Consider the following 25069-nt stretch of genomic DNA (forward strand, 5'->3'; position numbering starts at 1 on the left):
CGTCACAATTAGTTCCACCATGGGAAAATGAAACAAAAGTGATAATAGTGAAGTCTGTTTTAATACAAATTCTAAAAGTTACAATAAAATGCTGTGTATACAATAATGAGTTAAAATAAAACACCAATTGAACTCCTGGTGCAAGGTAAATGCAGAGAAATTACCGGAGATGAATGGAACTGTGGCCAAACAGTCCCAAACAGCGCATGAATGGTTGATATAGACCAACACTAGTCCAATCAATAAACCGCTCTGGTCACCAGGTTTCAAACTCCGCGTTCCCTTCACATCTGGAGGCTACCGACGCATTTCCACCCCAATCTGGGGTCTTTTTCAAGGTATCCTGGTGAATGAATAACTCTCCCATTCCCAGCATATTTAAATGGTCACTGTCCAATCACTTGCCAAGGAACACAGGTGGACCCTATACAGAAATCATCTATACGTCCCATGGTCCCGTGCTGTGCTGCTCCCTATTGGCTGTGACTATGTGTATCATCCGGTTTCCATGGCAACCCGGGCCGTGTTCTCCTCCCGTCACGTCACTTCCAGTGACGCGCTTCCCGTTCTTTACGTGTTGCCTGGTCCTCCCTGTGTATGTCCTGTAAACTCGTTACCCTTCTCCTTACGTATCGCTTCTTGGTTTCCATGGTAACCCGGTGATCTTTCTAATACTCCGTCGCGTCACTTCCTGTGACGCATATCCTTGTTACCGTGGTTACCCGGCGCTATTCCGTGTGTTTAGTCCTTATACAAGATGAACTGTATAGGTATTATTCTTAAAGATATACATTGTTTTTTATTTGAAGTGGGATCCAATACCTATTTAAAATCATCAAAAAGGACAGTTTTAAAAATACTCATACAGGTGAAGCTCATGCAGATAATAATAATATTACAGTACACAATGAATAAAGTGCATGTCCCTTTAGATAAATTCTGTTTCACAGTACTTCCCTGCATAGAAATAACAAGGGTGCATGTCCCTGACAATATAATTGAATTTTAATTTTTTTTTTTTAAAAAGGGGATGAAATCAAAATGACTCAAAAATGCTCCAACTTAATAAAAGCATAAAAGTGGATCATAAAAACCACTTGATCTCAAAATCAACATTTAAACCTCCCGGTACCAGCGTACCCAATTCAAAAATCATTTTCATCTCGGCTTGGGCCAATTGGTTTGAAAAATCTTTTTTTCTCCAATGGCCCTTAATATGTCTCAAGCCGCAGAACTGTTTGATGGCATTTGGATTACAACTGTGATGAACTCTAAAATGTTCTGAAAGTGCATGAGTGGTGAGTCCTTTCCTAACATTCCTAAGGTGCTCACTAATTCTCACTTTAAGAGGTCTGGAGGTCCTGCCTATGTACCATAGTCCACAGGTACATTCAATTCCATAGATCACATTTGAACTGTTGCAGGTAATAAAATCTCTGATGTTTACAGTCTGACTTTTAACTTCCACTTTAGAGATTTTACTCTTTTCTGAAGATATCCCTCTACAGCCCAGACAGAGGCCGCATCTAAAAAAACCTTTGGATTTAACCGTTCCCATTGCCTTTTTTGGAGGCAAATACAGTATATGGGGGAAAGAGGAGACAGGTCATCAAATAGCAGCAAGGTAATACACTAAAGACTTCATGCAAATCAAGTATTATCCTCTGTAGGGGTTTCGTTCAAATCAAAAGGAGGGCTCTGGGAGATAGGATGTGGCACCTTTACCCTCTGTGATGTATAAATGCACGGAAGACACTTCACAGTCCCTAGTCTCCATTTCGAAATCGAATTGGGTTTTGGAAATAACTTTCTCAAAAGGGGGAGGAGAGTAGGATTTCCAATGTTGAGCAATAGTGGCTCCAGTGGATAATAAAATGTGACCCAAAACATAACGGGAAGATTTAGGAACAATACTAGGATACCAGTGTAAAAGAGCTTAAAAGGGATCTTGGGTTAATGTGAGGCCTATAACATCTTGTATAAAATCAAACACATTTACCCAAAAATGATGTAGAGCAGGGCAATCCCAGAAAACATGAAAAATGGTGCCTTCAGAATGGCACAGGCGCCAGTACAATTTAGAGATAGACGGCCAAATTTTATGTAATTTAGAAGGGGTAAAGTACAATCTATGTACTAATTTAATATGCATTTCAGAGTTATTGGTGCATTTAGAGAAAGAGAAAGAGGTGAGGTGAATAGTTTCCCACTGTTTAAGAGTAAATGTACGGTAAGGTTAATCTCCCATTTAAGTTAAGAAGATTTAACCGTTGATTCTGAAGGTAAAAGTAAGCTATACCAGTAGGATATGGCACCACGAGATGAGACTCTAGTAAATCTATTTAAAATGCGTTCTGGAGGAGCTTGGAAAACATTGGGATTAATGCCCATTTAATCTATCCAGTATTTAAGTTGAAAATAAAAGAACCACGCTGAAGGGTCTAGATTGAGTTTAGTACTCAAATCTGTTAGTGAAAAAATGCAGATTGGGAAAAAAAATATCAGCAAGAGATCAGCACTTAAAAGTCTCCAATAAGAAAAATGAAAATGGAGCAATGCTTTGTCCAAAGCTCGTAAAGAGATATTCTTAGTAGGAAGAGTAATGTCGAAGTGGGTCGGGTGTCGAAAAACCCATATTTTCAGGGTATCAACAATAGTAGAAGGGGATAATGGAAAGTGAGGATGGAGTTGTTGAGGTAACTAAATGAGGTCAGGGAGGGGGAACTCTTGGAAGAGACCCTGTTCCAAATCTACTCAAGGCTTGGAGTGTGGGGGGGAGAAACAGATCACATAACTGGAAGAGCATAGATGCTTCATAATACCTAGTTAGGTCGGGAAGAGTGAGCCCTCCTTGTGATTTAGAACGAGTCATATAGGAATAAGACAACCTAGGAGGTTTACATTTCCACATGTATGATAGTAACAGCCGTCTCATGTGAGATAATAGTTTATAGGGAATAGCATAGGGAATAGCAAGAAATAGGTACATCAATTTTGGTAACCACATCATTTTAAATGCCACTAGACGGCCCAACCAAGAGACCTCGTGGCACATCTAGGTCGAAGTTAAAGAAGCTAGCGAGTCAATAAAGGGACATAATTAACAGTATGCACATTCTGTATATGAGAAGGAATAGAAATTCCTAAATATAGTAGGGATGATTCCTTCCAATTAAATGGGAAGCGCGACTTTAAGAACTTCAAGACTGTGATGGACATAAGGGTGATTATTTGTAAAGCAAATAATTAAGTTTTTTTAGAAGCCACAAAACTGTTAATGATAAAAACTGTTAATGATGCAATTAGTACTTCACTATCTAGCAGGCCTATCTTCACCCCACAGCAATTCAGAGAAACATAATATATCAGGTTGGTTATTTGAATGGTGTGGAAAACATCTTGTATCACACGTAAACATAATAAACATAACAGCAATTTGTTCCTTTCATCATCTTATGCAATATGTTGGAAGGACAACACGTGTCAATGTAAGGTTTTTAGAACATAGAAATAATGCCATGAAAGTCCTGAAGACTCATAGGGTGGTATTCATTGATATATCACGCACAATCTCCTTCCCCGTTATCGCGCATATCACGCCCATAGTAATCAGGTATAGCTGCGTAAAGGGTTGGGCGCCTCACTACCCCAGGGGTAGTGAGCTAAAATGATGATACCACACCCGTCAGCAGAAACACAACAGTTGTGGAAGGGGGTGGAAATAATTTAATACCACCCATAGGGGAGTATGCAATTAGCTTTGTTTTTTTCGCCTAGCTGAAAAAACCTGAACTAATTCGACCCACCGTATTCATTTGCGGGTAATTTTGTCCATTTTTTAATACATTTTTGCCATGCCGTTTCACCTTTGTTTTTTAGGTGAATCGCCATTGGCGAAAATTGTCCTAAAAACTGGCAAAAACCGCTTGCAGATTCACCAAAACACATGGATCGGTAGTTCGATGATCCATGTGTTTTTTGCCAGTGCCAGCATTTTTCACCTAGGCAAAAATCCGACCCTGCTATTGCATAGGGCAAATCTCCATTCGCCCTAAAAATAGCGAAAAAGCTCTGTTTTTTCACCAAGGCGAAAAAACTGAGCTAATTGCATACCCTAGTCTTTCCCAACATGGTGCATTACTCTTTAATAATGATGCTAGTATTTTATACATACAGAGCATTGAAAATATGCCCAGACACCTAAAGGTGGTTTCATTTACTTTGGGAAAGGGAGGCTTTTTTAATTTTTTTTCCCCTAAATACATTTACACTTTATGGTGTAAATGATTCCACTGAAATGAATACAATCTAGAATCAACTATTTATATAAGAAGGAAGTGGCATCATTAAATTTCTTTTCTTATATCAGAGAATAATATATTAAGTGTAAGACTGTATTTTGGGTTATGTGAAATTAGTTAAACTTACTAGTTCTTCCAATTGTTAGTATAATCTGCCTCATTTAATTTAAAGTTATATTGTATAATAAAAAGTTATGAATTTATTGTTTAAAATATTATGGGGTAAATGTATTATAGGGGCACTGATCGTGCCGCTATCACACGTCCTGCTTCACCTCACTACCGAGGCAAAGCAGGAAGGGACATCAACAAGATGTACTAACATCTTGTCTGCCGAAGTCCCTCCGGCGATGTTCCCCTGATGCGCTGATGAGCTGTGTCTCCTTCCCGACCGGCTCCTGTGCACATGCGCAGGATCTAGCTACTCATGCAAGATCCCCAGCGCAGTCCTGAGCCGGCACTTGCCACAGGCAGGGACAGCTCTGTCTCTGCCGTGGTGAATGGGTATCGCCACCTGCAACTGTCAAAATCAACAGCTGCAGATGTCGGAATGGTCAGCGATGCTGACCATTCATACATTGCCCGCGCATATCGGCCTGCTATCTTATAGATAGCAGCGCCGATATGGAGAGGGGCGCATAGGCACAGATTGCAGCTATCAAACATGGGGGAGGCGGTATAGCACAAATAACGTGCGCTAATACCGCTTCACCCCATAACGGCTGTTCTTACATTTACCCATATGAGTGAATTGAAAATTAGTTTAGTTAATTTATTTGATTTATATTTGGGGATATGGCGGGATTTAAACCCAGCCAGGACTCTCTATTTATAACCATTGTGGTGTAGCCTGTTACTGCCATTTGTTGGTATACTAATAATTTATTGTGGTTAACCCAATTAATTCTTGACACTCTTGAATGATAACTCATACATCATTTTTATAATTAAGTTTATATATATATATATATATATATAAAGTTCATCCCTGTGAAGGGAGATGCACTCTCCTAAAAGATCAAGAGTCCAGTCCAAACGTAATCGTCTTTATTATTCAAGTCTAGGGGCTCAGTATGTCAACGTTTCGATTCCATTAGAGAATCTTTGTCAAGACGAGCACAACAATGACATCCAGCATCATAAGTACACTAAAACAAAAATAGACAAAAAACTGTAAAAATCAAAAACATTGTAAAGAAAGAAAAAGGTGGAAGATGCCTCACGGGCCCAGATGTGGATGAGAGTACATCACCCCTGAAGTGCCAACCATCAATGCAACCACGTGATGAAAAAAGAAGGAATAGAATCCACATATAGATAATAAATATCACTCCACTGTGCCTACCACTGAGAAAGGTGAACCAAGTAGGACTGACACCAGCCATAATAACCACAAATGTGGATAAAGAGGGTAACTCACTCATAGGAGGTAATTCATAGCCCACAGCAATGGTAGGGGGATCACATAATCCTAAAAAATGTATAGGTATTTATACTCAAACAGTGAAATGACATGGGACCTATATAGCAATATCACATAATTAGGTACTCACGACAAATGTACAGGCCAGTAAGTTCCATAAGGGAGGATGTCCACACATCCAAACCTATTGATACACATATATGAATCATTAACTACATCACTCCAAATGAACCCCAAGGGGTGAATGAAAATGTCCAAGATTACTTACTAGAGTCAAAAATAGTCAAACATAGTCAGCAAGCAGACATCAAGGCATCAGAACACGGGCTGCATACAGGGACACGATCCTGGGCTACATTTATAGTGCCCAGACAGGAAGTGATGTCACAGTGCGCACAAATCAAAAACAGTCCAAACTGCTACATATAGCTCAATATACTAAGCACTGCATCTATAGCCAAAGACAACCTTACCGCCAATATTTAGATGCAGTACACAAATGCACATGTGTACAGAAACACTCCAAACGCGGCGTGCGTTCCACCTATAACTACCGGAAGTCTCGTGCGTGTCACCTAGAACTTCCGCCGGCCGCGCGTGGCGTCACTATCTCTCAAAGGCAGGACACACAGGAGGAGGATACATGCGTTCCACCAACGAGCTGGCGGAAATGCATGCGTCTCACCAGTGTCCGCTGCTCACAACCTTAGTCAGTGTAAAGTGCACATCATCCACAGAGGGCCCGTGAAACACCTGGGCGGGCACATCATATTAAACCAAAAAAAAATATATATATAAAGATGTGTGAAAAAATAAATATATTCACAAAACAATAGATATAAAAATTAATATATACAGATATTTACCTATGAATTTAAATTCATTGACTGAGCCATCTGTGCATACAATAATGTGCCCATAATAAACCATCAGATCTTTAAAAGCAAATATTTAAACAGTCATATAAAACAAGAATATTATTGTTATGACCAAACAAATTAGGAAACCCATATTTTAGAGAATATATCCCAATGTTATAGATATAACAAACAATAACAATGATATATGGTGTACAGAATTTTTTAAATATATATATATATGTATATATATATATACATGTGTGCATGCATAAAACATATACACATATATATACACACACCAACACAACCACTCATATATACACGCAGGCTCAGTAATTAATAGAGCATGTCTAACTGTTCAATGAAGGACAGCAGATTCACATTCCCTAGTGACAGATCTACAGAAAAATGTTAAAGGCATTTTGTTCATTTAGACCACGTGGGGCGACCGTATCAAGGGTCGAGATCCAGTAGCTTTCCCGTTGTTTCAGTAGCAGTAGACGGTCTCCTCCCTGTTCTAATGGGGGAACCCAGTCTATTAGCATGCATTTGAGATTAGAGACTTGATGTCCATTAAGCATATAATGTCTCGCCACGGGTTTGTCGGTGTTACGTGTCTGGAGTGCTGCTCTAATTGTAGTTCTATGATTAGCCATTCTATCACGGAAGCACCGTGAGGTTAACCCAACATAATAGAGCCCACATGGGCAAGTGAGTAAATATATGACATATTCCATCTTGCAGTGGAGGTGGTACCTAATCTTAATATGTTTTCCAGAATGTGGGTGAGGGAACGATTTACCAACAAGCATTGATCTACATGTAGTACAGCCACCACACGAGAAACAACCTGGTCTGGAGCTCATGATTTGTTTAATATTAGGGTGTTCCTGGGGTACCATAGTAGGTCGCATCAGTAGTTGTTTGAGGTTTGCTCCTCTACTATACGCCATCATAGGTGGTGGCATATGGGTAAACGGCAAAGACGGGTCCGACGTGAGGATCGGCCAATGCTTTTTAAGAGTTTGTTGAGTATGATACGCATGTTGGTCAAATCTCGTGGTAAATATCATACGCTGTTTACTAGTTTGTTTAGTAGGACGTTCCCCTTGAAAGATTTCTCTGGCTTTCTGTAGACATCTGCGTAATATTCTAGGCCGATATCCCCGATCTCTAAATCTCTGTGTTAATTCACTCAGTTGTTCTTCTCTAACTGCTGTTTCAGTATCTATACGCATAACCCTCAGGTACTGCGAAACAGGTAAGTTGTCCTTTAAGCTTGGGGGGTGGAAACTGCTGGCCAATAGTGTTGTGTTGCGGTCTGTGGGTTTCCTAAAAAGGGATGTTGATACTAGACCGTTCTTGATATGAACAGTAACATCCAAAAAGTTTACACTTACATCTGACAGATCGAATGTAAATTTGATAGGAGTGTGAAGCGAATTTACTTTTGCAACCATATTGATGAAGGATTCCCTAGTACCACTCCACAAGACAAATACGTCGTCTATAAAGCGTTTGTAAAACAAAATCTGAGCACCAAATTCTGGAAAGATATATGTATTTTCAAAACGAGTCATATATAAGTTGGCATATGCTGGCGCCAAATTGGAACCCATGGCGGTTCCTAGTCGTTGTATATAATAGGCTTCTTTATATTTAAAATGGTTAAGACTCAGCACCAGGAAGACAAGGTCCAGGACATATTCAGTCGGGATCATCTGTTTCTGATCCTTAGATAATATCTCTCTAAGGGTCGCAATGCCATCATCATGTGGGATCACAGTATATAGCGACTGTACATCCATTGTAGCCAATAGAGAGACTTTCTCCAGATCTGTGAATTGCTTCAATTGGTTAAGGAAATCAGTCGTGTCCCTAATATAGCTGGAACTCTGAATAACAAACGGTTGAAGAATATGGTCAACCAATTTGGCCAATGGTTGCAATAACGACCCCTCAGCCGCTATGATCGGTCTCCCAGGTGGTCTCACAAGGGTTTTATGGACCTTGGGGAGTGTATAGATTATGGGACACTTCGGTGAATCAACTGTTAGAAAATCAAAAAGTGCCTGATCAATCCATAAATGTTCCAGACCCATCTTCAAACTTACATCAACCTTCTTCTTAATGGATGGTAACGGGTTGGCGGTTACACACTGATAGGTGTCTTGGTCAGCAAGTTGTCGACAGATCTCCATGTCGTAATCTACCCAGTTTTGTACTACCACTGCCCCGCCTTTGTCGGCCGGGCGTATCACCAGTGAGGTGTCGCGTTTCAGGTTGTTAAGGGCTTTCCTTTCATCACTTGATAGATTATCAAACAAAGGTCTTGGATGGTAAGTACGGGTGTCTTTCTGTACCAAACGCAGAAAAGTTCTAATACTCGCGTTGTTGGAGGATGGATCAAACTTAGATACCTTTTTGAAAGGTAATCTCTGTTCAGATGTTGGTGGCTGTACTGGAAAAAATTCTTTAAGACGCAATTTACGCCCAAACTTATATTGGTCAATATTCTCTTCAAAACTCTGATGGTGAAATGTGGGAACAAAGGACAACCCCTTTCTTAGGAGTGATAACTCAGCTTGGGAAAGTTCCTTACTAGAAAGATTAAACACAGTGTTCATACCCGTTTCTTCCGACCTCTTCTCTTTGAATCCACCCCGCCGCGGATGTGGTCTACGGCTCTGGGGTCTCCAGCTGGAGGTAGTGAGCCGATGGATACTGTTCCAGGATCTAAAAAACGACGGTTGTTACGGGAGGTATCTGATAGATCGGTGTCCGAGTTAGAAAGTGAGGAACCCCATTCTCTGTTATATGCAGGTCTCCGGTGTCGAAAGGGACGTGAAGATCGATCAGGGTAAGAGCTATCTTTATGACCCAAAAGCCATCTGTACACGGTATGATTTTGATAATCAGCCTGTACAGTGGCTAATTTTTTCCTCTTAAAAGACGTGAGCTCTCTACGGTACGCCTCAGTTTGTGACTGAAGGCGTTCATATATATATCTCGATAATTTATATTCATTGTTACAAATAATGTAAGTTTGTGTTATATATTTATTTATAATATGAAAGACGTTTGTGCCTTATTACTAAGGACAGGGAAATAAACACCTGTATGCACAGAAGGTCTCATTAATTAACCACCCACTATTGACTGGCAGCAGGATAAATTCGGAGACAAATAAGAACTAATTATTTCTCTCTGAAGAAACTGTCCATTGTTTAGATGGAGAGACGCGTTAGTTAATGTACTGGCCCTGCACAGCATTACTGCACCTGAAACAGGATCTACAAAGAGCACCTAATTGCAGGCACTGCAGGAGTATCATTGCCAGATTGTTCGTGGATTTTGCCAGCACCTCCATTCAGAGCTCCTAGTCACAGGCATAATAGGATCCCGCTGCCGGTGTTTATGTTATCTTGCCAGCTATTCACATATGCTATTAGTGGCTTCTGCAGTATTTTCTCTGTACCTATGGGCAGATATTCTACTATAAGCAGGTGGCCGCTGTTTGTCTTTATTCAACAACATTATTATACTGGAATCCAATGTCGGACTGGGGCATGCAGGGCCCACCAGGGGAATGCAGTGGTAGGGTTCCATGTTTAAATGTGTGGCCAGTCAGCAGAGGGGGTGTGGCCTGCTACCTCATTGGTTTGACCAACGATTAGAGAGTGCAACGCCTGGGACCTTTCATAAATATATACAGTAAATTCAGCTGCTGCATGCATGGTAATGTACCAGATTACTTATCAGCAATGCACTCTAGAAAATACACTATAGTCCAGTATAAGGTAACATATGTATAATGTATAATTCAAGTGCACAGTCTGGATCCTGATCCTTAGAGCAGGAGGAGGGCCCCCAGGCCGAGGGGCCCACCGGTGGTTTCCCCTGTACCCCTGTGGGCCAGTCCAAGCCTGCTGAAATCTACTGCTGCTATATTCTAGCTGTGTACTGTGACTCTATGGATAGTAGAAATATCACCCGTATAACAGAGTGTCAGTCTGTGGAACATATAAATTAGTCAAGAGTTATTTCCATTTTTTTTTCCTGGCAGTGTCAATTGAAACATCTTAAAATATTGCTCTGCTCTGGATTTTTATCAAGACTAAATACTGGGCAATGTGTGATCTCTAATTGCTAATTGCTGATGGAAACAACCTATCCTTGAATGTCTCCAACCAAGGATCTGTGATAGAATTAGAGATGAGCAGGTTCGGTTCTTCGAGATCCGAACCCCTCCGAACTTCACCTATTTTACACGGTTCCGAGGCAGCCTCGGATCTTCCCGCCTTGCTCGGTTAACCCGAACGCGCCCGAACGTCATCATCCCGCTGTCGGATTCTCGCGAGATTCGTATTTTATATAAAGAGCCGCGCGTCGCCGCCATTTTCACTCGTGCATTGGAGATTGAACGGAGAGGACGTGGCTGCGTTCTCTCCCTGAAAAGCTCCGTAATCTGTGCTCAGTGTGCTGCAAATATCTGTGCTCAGTGTGCTGAAAATATCTACGTTCTCTGCCTGAAAACGCTCCATATATGTGCTCAGTATGCTGCAAATATCTGATCAGTGTGCTGCATTGTGGGGACTGGGGACCACCAGTATAATAGTAGTACAGTACAGTAGGCCATTGCTGTATCTTGCAGCTCTGTGTCACTGCAAGTATCCATTCCATATCTGTGCTGCATTATTGTGAGCAGTATATATAGTATTACAGTGCAGCATTTTGGTGACCAACAGTATATAGTTGTACAGTAGGCCATTGCTGTATCTTGCAGCTCTGTGTCACTGTAAGTATCCATTCCATATCTGTGCTGCATTTTTGTGAGCAGTATATATAGTATTACAGTGCAGCATTTTGGTGACCAACAGTATATAGTTGTACAGTAGGCCATTGCTGTATCTTGCAGCTCTGTGTCACTGCAAGTATCCATTCCATATCTGTGCTGCATTTTTGTGAGCAGTATATATAGTATTACAGTGCAGCATTTTGGTGACCACAGTCATTTGTGAGGAAGATGAAATATCACAGCAGTCATCCTGCTGCAAAGCGGATAACTCAGGCCTTGGCAGCTGTGGTGGTGTTAAACGTGTCTCCGGTATCCACCGTTAATTCACAGGGAATTAGGCAATTTATTGAGTTAGTGTGTCCCCGGTACGAAATACCATCTAGGTTCCACTTCTCTAGGCAGGCGATACTGAGAATGTACACAGATGTCAGAAAAAGAGTCACCAGTGTCCTAAAAAATGCAGTTGTACCCAATGTCCACTTAACCACGGACATGTGGACAAGTGGAGCAGGGCAGACTCCGGAATATGTGACTGTGACAGCCCACTGGGTAGATGTATTGCCTCTCGCAGCAGCGGCGGCACCAGTAGCAGCATCTTGCAAATGCCAACTCGTTCCTAGGCAGGCTACGCTTTGTATCACCGCTTTCCATAAGAGGCACACAGCTGACAACCTCTTACGGAAACAGAGGAACATCATCGCAGAATGGCTTACCCCAATTGGACTCTCCTGGGGATTTGTGACATCGGACAATGCCACCAATATTGTGCGTGAATTACATGTGTGCAAATTCCAGCACGTCCCATGTTTTGCACATACATTGAATTTGGTGGTGCAGAATTTTGAAAAAAAACGACAGGGGCGTGCAAGAGATGCTGTCAATGGGCCGAAGAATTGCGGGCCACTTTCGGTCTTCAGCCACCGCGTGCCGAAGACTAGAGCACCAGCAAACACTCCTGAACCTGCCCCGCCATCATCTGAAGCAAGAGGTGGTAACGAGGTGGAATTCAACCACCCAAATCTAACTCTCTGTGCACATGTTATATCTGCCTCCCCTGCAGTGCACATGGTTTTGCCCAACTGCTAAAAAATTTCCTGCTGCAATCAACTTGGAATTACCCCCTATATACCAAATGAAAGCACTTGGTACGTAGATGTGCAGAATTATACTGGCGTTGTGATTGGTTGGTTCGTTTCAGAGTTATGTGGCAAAACATCTGCCAGCCAATTACAATGCATTACCATTGAGTTCTTTAAATATGTGACAGTTTCTCAACTCTGGCTGTGCATCTGCCGGGTGACCTGGAATATGTGACCCGCCGGGTGGTCTGGAAACTATTCCAGTTATGTACAGCCACCCACCAAGAAGGGATACTATGGGGTATCAACTCCTAATGGGGTAAAAAGGGGTAAAATGTTCCGCCCAGCAAACCTTTGACCGTTTGAAACCGGTTAGTGTTCAATTATTAACATTATTTATGTTAGTATTTTCCCAAATAATGCATTGAATGTGTTTTCAATTACTAGTATGTCATAATTATTTGTGCTCCTATTGGTGACTGTTATGATCACCATTACTCTTTCTATTTGTTTAGTTATACAGGTAACTAAATTAGGATCTGCATTAATGTGACACAGTTTAAACTGTTTTATATTGGATAATTACCTAGTTGTTTGGATTTTTACTGATAGATAGTGCGCTACACCGAGTTAGCTCTGTTAATGTTGTTTTGACATTAGTTCTATTGCAGTCAGGATTGTATAATTGAATTCAGTTAGAAGAGGGTGATACCGTATATATAGTACTATAGGCCACAGATAGGCAACTGCGGGAGTGTGTCTCCCCCTTTCCCTACAGGGCTCAGTGGGCAGATGACAAGGTAAGTTTAAGAGATTATTAGCGGCATGATCCTTCTGTGTGTGTGTGTGTGTGTGTGTGTATCTTTCTTTCTGTTCACTCCTTCCTGGACGCCAGTGGGCCTTACACACCGCTGTAAAGTTGCAGTTTCCACCTGTTGAAACTCATGAACAGAGGTCAAAGTGCCAATGATGATCTTCCACTCTACCCCGAGGAAGGATACCTGTTAAAGCAAGATGTTTCCACTGTATCTAGCAGGGAGATTCCTGATCCCTTGTCTTGTTCTTTTCTTTTGAAGTCCATTCCCGTCAGCAGTGTCTTGTCCATACCATGTTAAAACTGAAGGATCACCCTCACAAGGAACTCCGGTAACTAGACTTCAGAGGTGAGCACCCAAGAGGGACCACCCCCACCATTCCTATATTTGCAAATAATATCTATATGATAAGTGATTCTAAAACATGAGTCTGGTTCAAGCCAAATGCATATGCAAGTGCTCTTTAGCCATCTGGAGCGTGATGCAATGCCACCCAAGTCCGGCGGCCGAGTGGGATGCTGGACAAACTCGGACATTTTTTTAAAGAGGCAATCACTTACAAGGCAAAACCATGCCTTCTAAAAGATTGCTCCTTTAAAAAAAGTTAATCCGGCAACCGACGCGGCCACCGAAGCCGGGCGGCATTACATCCGGCCCATCATATGAAATGCAGTGAGATATGATCCATATTTTATTGCATGAAAACTAAAGCAGTACAAGTTAAACATGTAACAAAACAAAGACGTATACAGTTTAATTTGGTACGATGGTTTTTGTTTTAGTACATACAATTTTATCATACCTCCCAACTGTCCCAATTTTAGTGATTTTGTCCCTCCTTCAGGCCAGGAAAAGCTGGGAGGTATGTTTTATATTCAGCAAGTATGTAGCCTAAATACAGTTATACACAAACTTTTAAATAAATGAACTAAATAAAAATACTATAGGGGGTCATTCCGAGTTGATCGCTAACTGCTGATGTTCGCTGCGTAGCGATTATTTAAAAAAAATTCAAAACTACGCATGCGTATGGGGCACAATTCGCACGCACGGCGTACGGGTACAAAAAGCATTGTTGTTTTGCACTGCTTATAGTGACGATTCATTTTCGCACAGCCGATCGCAAGTCAATTGACATGAAGAAGGCGTTTATGGGTGTCAACTGACCGTTTTTTGGGAATGTTTGGAAAAACGCAGGCGTGACCAGGTGTTTGCAGGGCGGGTCTCTGACGTCAATTCCGGGACCTTCATCGCAGCAATCATCGCACAGAATAAGTAACTACAGGGCTGGTCTTGTTCTGCACAAAATGTGTTTGTACCCGCTCGGCTGCACAGGCATTCGCACACTTGCAAAGCGAAAATACACTCCCCCGTGGGCGGCGACTATGTGGTTGCACGGCTGCTAAAAGTAGCTAACGAGCGAACAACTCGGAATGACCCCCATAGTCCCCTGTGATGACCACACAAACTTCCTCAGAAGCAGAGAACAGAGCTTATTTATTTGTATCATGTTTTGTAGTTCACAAAGTTTACACCTTCAAACAATTGTTACATATAGTACTGTACTTCCAGTTTTCTGCAGTCTTCCATGTAAATGTTTAGAAAGGCAGTTTCTTTGTAGGTGCATTAGTACTGATGACAGATAAGAATTCCTTAATCCACATACTCCTGTCTGGACCTGCTAACTTATGCTGGTTTTCTGAGTCTGATTGTTCATGTAACAGGAAATATGGATTTTGCATTAAAAAAGCAATAAGCCTAATAGAGAAAACAAACCAAACAAGAAAAACAAAGCAATAACATCTAGAATATTGTTAATAAACCTTGAAGCTTTCATTGTCAATTCACAGTTGAATATTTTTTACTCTACCTTTTCTTTTCTCTGAATTTAGAAAAGGACCAATAAAGCCATGGCATAGGGTTACACAAATTTCTGTAGAAGTGGGAGGTGGGGCCAATGTAGTATGCAGTCCAGCATTTACAAGCTCCAATCACCTCTGGACCTGGTAGCTGTTGCACCCCCCTATGACGGTTACAGTTCCACCCTTTATAACACAGTTTGACAGAAGACATCATGAGCAGTCTGATCAAGATCCAACATTGTGGTACAGTGGTTAGCATTGCTGACCCTCACTGTGAGAGGGCTGGTGCGGGGCAATGCTTGCTGCCATGCAGGTGTAGACTGGCTTCAAACCTGGTGTCGCACCCTCTCACCTACAGGCCACGAGATGAACCAACGGTCCTGGTACACCAACTGGACCTGTATACGGCGATCTAGGAGGAAGAGGATGTTGTGAGTGTTGTCCTTCCTGTCTGCAGACCAAAACACCCACCGGACTAAAGGTGGGTACACACTGGAAGATATATCTGCCGATCAATTGATATATCTATGCATACACACTGCCCGATCCGTCGGGGACTGACGTCATGAACTGGGCGGACATGTACACACACCCGCCCAGTTCAGCTATCAATCACCGCCGGCTGACCGCCCGTACACACACAGCGACGCATCAATATATCGGTAGATATATTGGCCGTCGGCTGTGCTGCGGGGCCGACGCGATACGTCTGTGAACGACGGAGTTCACAGACGTATCGGCCGTACACACCGGCCGACGGACCCGCGATATATCGGCCAGTGTGTATAGGCCTTAAGATGTTTCCCACAGTAGGAATTTCGGGCCTAAGTGGTGGTCATCCTCTGCACTTTTTGCCTCAGAGCCCGAATGTCACCTATTGGTGCTCTCGCACCAGGTGTAAATTCAACCTTCCTCCAGAGTTCAAGGTTTACTGTCCACACAGAAGGAAGAAGGATAGATAGGGACAAACAAACACAGAGACAAGAGTTGCTCACTGCTGCTAATCTTGCACACACTCCGCTTCTCCACGTACAGATTACTATAAGGAGACAGACACCACAACTGTGCAGGGCCAAAACCTAACATAGTGTGCGTCTGCTACACTAGCTTCATTAACAGAGCCCAGAAACTAACTCTGGTGTATATGGTGCGGCACATACTCTACGCACAAACGTATCAAACAAACTTTGCCCTGCGCGTAAACAGCAAACATAACAATAACACAGTACCAGAATATGAAACGTCCTTTCTATTTACGTCTCTGCCTTCATGCTATTACAACAATATATTCCTATCTAGAGCTGGCAAGCCCTCCCGTATCGCTGGCTGTTACGGCTACAAGAGGAAACTCAACTACTACATGTGTGGAGCTGGAGCACTCCTCCACACAGGGGAATGTACCTAATATACTGGGAAATGGGTGCCACAAAGCCTGCCCACCGCCCCGCAATGTTCAATTGGGCTTACTGCCCAAAGCAATGCAGGGGTTCAGGCTTTTGCCTGCCTAAACGGGCCTCGGAGTGAACTTGGCCTATTGCCCAGATCACTTATTCTACATGAACAAGCTCAGGCCTATGGGCCTGCCTACTTTGAGCTAGGTGACAGGTGCCCTCACCGAGGACCTACCTGTTTATTAGGAGAGGCACCGGGGGGGGGGGGGGGAATTTTGTTAGCTCTTTCACTTTCCACCCCTTGTAGCTTCTCTGGTCCTCAGCTTCTGTCTTCGGTCACTGGACTGTCTTGGCCAGGGGCGCTGGCACCTATTCTCTGCATCCAGCCGCCGGCACCTATCTGCCTTCTTGAGTCCGGTGTCTTCTAGCCTCTTCTGGGTCCCAGCACCGGACATCCGCCACTGCTGCAGCAGCACCACCACTGGGATCAGCCATTTGATCCACCGCGTGCTGCACCGATGTGCCCCGTGATGCGTCCTGCACCTCCACATAAGCACAAAGGTGCTGTCGCAATAGGGACAGACGGTATCAGAAATGGGCGATAACTCGGAAGGTTGCTAGAAAGCGGGGTCTCAGTGCTTGCACATTCAGACATAGGCATCTACACCATTTTTCCATTTTTCTTTTACAATACATTTGTACCATTTTTTGTTTGTTTATTGGGAGGTGAAAGAAGAAGGTGCACTCATTTTTTGTTGTAATTTTATAGTATGTAAAAGTATACACTATCTACTGCAGGGTTTCCCAACCACAGGCCTCAAGGCACACTAACAGTCCAGATTTTAAGGATAGCCATACTTGAGCACAGGTGACTTAATTAGTACCTTAGTTATTTTGCTTTAACCATCTGTGCTCAAGCATGGACATCACTAAAACCTGTACTGTAAGTGTTATATTTACAAAATCAATCTAGATCGATACTGTTTTTCAGGGGCTATAACACACATGTTTTAAGTTTAAAAGAAGAAATGTTATATTTCTTTTTCTTAGAAGTGCAAAGGCATCGCACAGCGGCGATGCTTTTGCACTTCAGGAGTAGCTCCCAACCAGCGCAGCCTTTGCCTGCTGGCCGGGAGCTACTCATCGCTGCGGCCTGCCCCGGCCACGCCTGCATTGGTCGGACCGCGCCCATAAAATGACGGCCAAACGCCGCCATGCCGCCCCCTTTGCCCAGCGTCCACTTCTGCCTGTCAATCAGGCAGAGGCGATCGCTAGGCAACGCCAGCTGTCGGCTATCAGCCATGAGCCAGCGCACTGCGGCGCCGGCGCATGCGCAGTTCTGACCTGATCGCTGCGCTGCGAAGAACTGCAGCGAGCGATCAGGTCAGAATGACCCCCATCGTTTCTGAGGTTGAAAAGAGACAATTGTCCTTCAAGTTCAACCTATCTATGGTCTCCTATGCTGTATTATTTTTAGGACTAATTTTGTCTGTTGCTAATGTCAGCCGTTGTGTTTATTTATCTTTTTTTTTAATAACTATAGTGTGTGCCTACGCACCATAACCCTGCATATCCTTATCCATTAGGAATTTATCTAGCCCATTCTTAAAAGTGTTGACCAAGTTTGCCATTACTACTCTCTCAGGCAGGGAATTCCAAACACGTATTGTCTTAACTGTGAAAAAAGCTTTTTGCCTCTGTGTGCGAAATCTCCTCTCTAACCTAAGCGGGTGTCCAAGTGTCCTCTGTGTTGATCTTACCAAAAACAGATCCCCCGCAAGCTCTGTGTATTGTCCCCTTATATATTTGTAAATGTTGATCATGTCCCCTCTTAGTCTCCTCTTTTCCGTGTAAATATGCCTAGCCTTTGAAAGCCTTTCCTCGTATTCCAGCGTCTCCATGCCCTTAATTAGTTAAGTTGCCTGGCTCTGAACCTTTTCTAGTTCCAAGATATCCTTTTTGTAGTATGGTGCCCAAAATTATGCACAGTATTCAAGATGTGGCCTCACTAGTGATTTAAATAATGTGAGTATAACACACTCAGAGCCGGATAGCCATACTTGAGCACAGCCAAAATGATGCCCTAGGCAAGATTTTGGCTGGTGCCCCCTAGCACCACCGCTAGTTCCACCTCTGACCCTGCACCCCTTTCCCAGCACCATCACCCCTCACCCATAGCAGTCCTTATTTTGGTTTTACCACCCCCTATATTTTAAACAGGAACATTGCGCACATCTGGCACACAGCCCAAAAAGGTGTGTGTTTTTGCTGGCAAGGGGCATGGCCACACAATAGTGCCCCCAGTTCAAATTATGCCACACAGTAGTGCAACTTTATTCACAATTTATCATGTGATAGTGTCCCTAATTCATGTTACATCACACAGTAGTACCACTTTACCTTATATACGTTACTCCACACAGTAGTGTCCCTTATTCACATTACATCACACTGAATTGCTCCTTATGCACATTACATCACACCATATTGCTCTTTATTCACACTAGACCACACAGTAGTGCCGTTTCTATATGTTACGCCACACATAATGTCCCTTACACATATGCCACACATTATTAATGCATTTATACACATGACACACTTATTGCCGCTTACACATATGCCGAACACTATTACACAACCAACCCACTCACACAAACACAGCACTCATGGCCACTAACACAGTGACCTCTGCCTCTGCTTGGATACAGATGTGTCCTGGCGTAAGTCAGCTGGCAACTCTGCTGATGGCAGGTGCCTATTTTTGATGAAAATGTATCTTATTTGCATTGCTATGTCGCTATGATGCACATGCAGCTTCTGCTGATTAAAATGATATGCTGCATGCCTATATACTGTGTGCAACTGTGGCTGTATCTGCATACGAAATGCTACACAAAGAATATAGGCATGCCGCCTATCATTTTAATCAGCAAAAGCTAATTGTGCCCCTAGGCATGCCAAATGCCCTAGACAGTTTCCTAGTTTGCCTATGCCTAGGGCCGGCTATGAACACACTCCTCCCTTGCATCAATTCCCCACTTTATACATGCTAATACCTTGTTAGCCTTCTTTCTGCAATCCTACCCTCGGTGCTGCTGCTTAGTTTGCTATCTATATGAACACCTAAGTCTTTTTCCACTACAGAATCCCTTCTTTTTACCCCATTTAGTATGTAGGTGTTATTTTTGTTCCTGCTACCAAAGTGCATTACCTTACACTTGTCTGTATTGAAGCTCATTCTCCATTTTGCTACCCATGCTTCCAGTTTAATTAGGTCCTTCTGAAGAGACTCAGCATCCCTCTCCATATTTATTAGAGATGAGCGGGTTCGGTTCCTTGGAATCCGAACCCCCCCGAATTTCACCCATTTTACACGGGTCTGAGGCATACTCGGATTCTCCCGTATGGCTCAGTTAACCCGAGCGCGCCCGAACGTCATCATCCCGCTGTCGGATTCTCGCGAGATTCGGATTCTATATAAGGAGCCGCGCGTCGCCGCCATTGTTCACTCGTGCATTGGAAATGATAGTGAGAGGACGTGGCTGGCGTCCTCTCACTTTGTTTCAGGGGGCTGCATATCTTTATTCTGGGGACCAGCAGTATTATAGGAGGAGTACAGTGCAGAGTTTTGCTGACAGTGACCACCAGTATTATACGTTGTCTGCCTGAAAAACACTCCATATCTGTGCTCAGTGTGCTGCATATATCTGTGCTCACACTGCTTTATTGTGGGGATTGGGGACCAGCAGTATTATATAGGAGGAGTACGGTGCAGAGTTTTGCTGACCGACCAGTGACCACCAGTATTATACGTTGTCTGCCTGAAAAACGCTCCATATCTGTGCTCAGTGTGCTGCATATATCTGTGCTCACACTGCTTTATTGTGGGGACTGGGGACCAGCAATATTATATAGGAGGAGTACAGTGCAGAGTTTTGCTGACCAGTGACCACCAGTATACGTTGTCTGCCTGAAAAACGCTCCATATCTGTGCTCAGTGTGCTGCATATATCTGTGCTCACACTGCTTTATTGTGGGGACTGGGGACCAGCAGTATTATATAGGAGGAGTACAGTGCAGAGTTTTGCTGACCAGTGACCACCAGTATACGTTGTCTGCCTGAAAAACACTCCATATCTGTGCTCAGTGTGCTGCATATATCTGTGCTCACACTGCTTTATTGTGGGGACTGGGGACCAGCAGTATTATATAGGAGGAGTACAGTGCAGAGTTTTGCTGACCAGTGACCACCAGTATACGTTGTCTGCCTGAAAAACGCTCCATATCTGTGCTCAGTGTGCTGCATATATCTGTGCTCACACTGCTTTATTGTGGGGACTGGGGACCAGCAGTATTATATAGGAGGAGTACAGTGCAGAGTTTTGCTGACCAGTGACCACCAGTATACGTTGTCTGCCTGAAAAACACTCCATATCTGTGCTCAGTGTGCTGCATATATCTGTGCTCACACTGCTTTATTGTGGGGACTGGGGACCAGCAGTATTATATAGGAGGAGTACAGTGCAGAGTTTTGCTGACCAGTGACCACCAGTATACGTTGTCTGCCTGAAAAACGCTCCATATCTGTGCTCAGTGTGCTGCATATATCTGTGCTCACACTGCTTTATTGTGGGGACTGGGGACCAGCAGTATTATATAGGAGGAGTACAGGGCAGAGTTTTGCTGACCAGTGACCACCAGTATTATACGTTCTCTGCCTGAAAAACGCTCCATATCTGTGCTCAGTGTGCTGCATATATCTGTGCTCACACTGCTTTATTGTGGGGACTGGGGACCAGCAGTATTATATAGGAGGAGTATAGTGCAGAGTTTTGCTGACCAGTGACCACCAGTATTATACGTTCTCTGCCTGAAAAACGCTCCATATCTGTGCTGCATTGTAGTATATAGTAGGAGTACAGTGCATAATTTTGCTGACCACCAGTATGTAATATATAGGAGTACGGTACAGAAGGCCACTGCTCTACCTACCTCTGTGTCGTCAAGTATACTATCCATCCATACCTGTGGTGCATTTCAGTTTTGCAGTTTGCTGACCACCAGTATATAATATATAGCAGTACGGTACAGTAGGCCACTGCTCTACCTACCTCTGTGTCGTCAAGTATACTATCCATCCATACCTGTGGTGCATTTAAGTTTTGCACAGTTTGCTGACCACCAGTATATAATATATAGCAGTACGGTACAGTAGGCCACTGCTCTACCTACCTCTGTGTCGTCAAGTATACTATCCATCCATACCTGTGGTGCATTTAAGTTTTGCACAGTTTGCTGACCACCAGTATATAATATATAGCATTACGGTACAGTAGGCCACTGCTCTACCTACCTCTGTGTCGTCAAGTATACTATCCATCCATACCTGTGGTGCATTTCAGTTTTGCACAGTTTGCTGACCACCAGTATATAATATGATAATTTCGATATTATCTTACACCATAAAGCTATACCTTTAAACACACTCTTACCATGGAGCCGCTACGGCCGCTATACTCAATACACATGCTACGCACTTCGTACGCTATTTGCGTACAGAGTCCCGTACGTTGTACGTACTTGGCGTACATACGCCGCGCTGGGTGTACAGAGTACGCACAGCGCGCGCACACACTTTTAATAAACTTTAAACCTTATTCGTAATGCAATGCAATGTTATTCTTACACTCTAAACCATATACCGTAAAGCACTGTTATGATGTTACACCTTAAACCTTGCGCAGCGCTGACGGTATTAAGTACCCGCTATGCGTACACACCTTATCAATACACTTAACTCTTATACAGTTAAATACACTTTAAACCTTAGCAGGGAAATGAGGACACAACACCGATTTGTAGTTAACCGCTGGGTTCTAACACCACAGTGGATTATTTGAAAGGGGATAACAGTACAAGTTATACACTACAAGGCTAACAAGATAAATCTACAACAGAATAATGGCTACAGTCAATGTACATACGTGAGAATGTTCGCTTGCGCAACCTGGACTAGTCCTTCGCTCATCAGGTAGATGGCGTTCAGAGTCTTCTGACCGGCCAGGCAACAACAGGTTTTTTATACACAACTTCCATATACTGTACAATGGTTACTGTAATCCCTTTGTTCATTGGACACAGAGCTGCATCTTTTACATTACAGGAGAGGTCATAGGTTGATTTGAAAAGGTGGGCGATGTCTTTCCCCAACTGCTCTTGTGGGTGGTATCCTCTGGATTCCCGCCGCATACATAATATACAGTAAATACAGTTCATATCTATATTCTACTTCTGCACATAACTATATGCAGGAACATGCGATCTTTCTCTAACCAACACCGGAATGTTACCCTTAAAATACCCTACAACTGGATACTAGACATCACCCTATAACCTTTGTCTGTCCCTTCCTATCATGCAAAGGTGGATCTCTTAGTCCTGGAATCATTTAAACTGTTGATACTTGCTGATGTGGTGTAGGGGAGCTATGTGTACAAAGTGCACTATTTGGGTTAAATATGTAATGTTCTGATAACCCTCTATGCGCTCACAAACTCCGCCGTAAATACCCATACCACGCGCAGGATCGCGTGAGCGATCATACGCAAATTGCGGCTATGTGCACGCACGGCGGAATAAGTGCATGCGCAGCGGGCATGTGTGAGTGGTTAGTACATGATGTATGCATTACAATATTTTTCGACTTTGACAGTCCACCCTTTGGCAGTCAACAATAACTGCCACTACCTAAACACTAAACAGAAAAATATACAATATCTACAAAAGTTTGGATAGTCGGGAGAGAGGGGAAGGCAGGAAATGTATGACCTAGTGGGATACTAAAAGCATGTATGTATGAATCCATGTCTGAGGGGCATGTATCATCGTGCCGTATATGTTCTAAATAAGCTTTGAGGTATTGCGAAGTATACATTAAATCCTTCTCATCCCGTATTAAGGGCCTGTAAGTGGGCCAACAAACACTACCGAGCTCTTTTCGGCTTCTTGTTCCAACAAATGGGGTGCACATTTAGTTGATGATACATGCAGGGGGAACATATGTTGGTGCTAATATATGTGGATATCACCTGTCGACTATGTGTGTCACTAACTGAAGGTTGTAGAGATGAAGATAAGACACATATAAAACAAGTAGATAAAGACAACCTTTCTGTCAAACTTGACAGGTGGTGACACCCCCTTGCTCCTAGGCGCCACCCCCTTTAATATTAAATTATAGTGTTTTATATCGCTTTAATATTAAATTTTATATAAATTTATAGTGTTCGATATTAAACCGTAAAATTGTTGCGTAACACCAGTCGCAGAGTGTCACGCAACACCAGTCGCAGAGTGTCACACAACACCAGGCGCAGAATGTTCAATAAAGATCACAAGTCAGTTTGTGATGAAAAAATTCACTATTTTGTCTGTATACTTTGTTATAGTTCAAACATTCCAACAATTTAAACATCACGCTTGGTACACATGGTGTCGTTTTAAAAGTCATAATGACTAATGACCATGTCCATTTTCTTAGATGTACGGAAACATCACACATGGCAATAATTTAAAAACTTATTGCTTTTAATGACCAGGAGTGATGAATGATGATCTGACATCTTTTAATGGGCATGAGTTATGAATGATGATCTGACCATGGCCATTTTCTTAGATGTACGGAACCATCACACATGGCACTAATTTAAAAACATATTGCTTTTAATGGCCAGGGGTGATGAATGATGACAGCACATTTAAAAAAAAAAGAAAAAGAAGAAAAAAGCAGTTTGTTATCTCTGTAGAAGAACATTAGCGCCACCTACAGGTTTATGTGTTGACTCAAATCGGATTTTCCGTATTTTGCATTAATTAGATATCATAATGAGATATCATGGTGATGAGTCCTAAATCTAAGCACAGAATGCAAGTACATTAGTTCATAAGTACTTCTGCATAATGCTTTTTATGAATTTTTGTTATTAAGTAAATTTATTCTAAATTTGGAAGGACAGCCATTCAATCTATACAAGCACTTCAAGCACATACCAAATACATATATATGCATATATATGTATTTGGTATGTGCTTGAAGAGCTGAGTATGACATGTACGGTACCGCTAACAGATTATATCTTTATTGTAACTGAAAAGCATGATTACATTTACTAATGTATAAACCAAAGATTATATGTTTAAAATCCCATTTTCCGTATTTTGGATTAATTAAATATCATAATGAGATATCATGGTGATGAGTCCTAAAACTAAGCACAGAATGCATTTATGGTACATGTACACATTATACACACATGGACATTTATGGAATCATAAAATAATTTGTATTCATGTACATTAGTTCATAAGTACTTCTGTATAATGCTTTTTATGAATTATTTTTGTTATTAAATAAATTTATTCTAAATTTGGAAGGACAGCCATTCAATCTATACAAGCACTTCAAGCACATACCAAATACATATATATGCATATATATGTATTTGGTATGTGCTTGAAGAGCTGAGTATGACATGTAC

The 25069-nt window shown here is 42.4% G+C and overlaps 1 protein-coding gene and 1 long non-coding RNA gene across 6 annotated transcripts in view; both read right to left on the reverse strand.

The window, feature by feature from the left end:
* PDE7A (phosphodiesterase 7A) overlaps positions 1 to 25069 on the reverse strand; it is a 593823-nt gene that overhangs the window by 291046 nt on the left and 277708 nt on the right. The gene's annotated exons all lie outside the window — the stretch shown is intronic.
* LOC134928279 (uncharacterized) lies at positions 43 to 13644 on the reverse strand. Its single transcript, XR_010177878.1, has 2 exons — positions 13463 to 13644; positions 43 to 822 (listed from the first exon to the last, which is right to left on the reverse strand). It is a non-coding gene; the product is annotated as an uncharacterized LOC134928279 (long non-coding RNA).

Source organism: Pseudophryne corroboree, chromosome 5 (assembly GCF_028390025.1).
Source record: "Pseudophryne corroboree isolate aPseCor3 chromosome 5, aPseCor3.hap2, whole genome shotgun sequence".
Lineage (NCBI taxonomy): Eukaryota > Metazoa > Chordata > Amphibia > Anura > Myobatrachidae > Pseudophryne > Pseudophryne corroboree.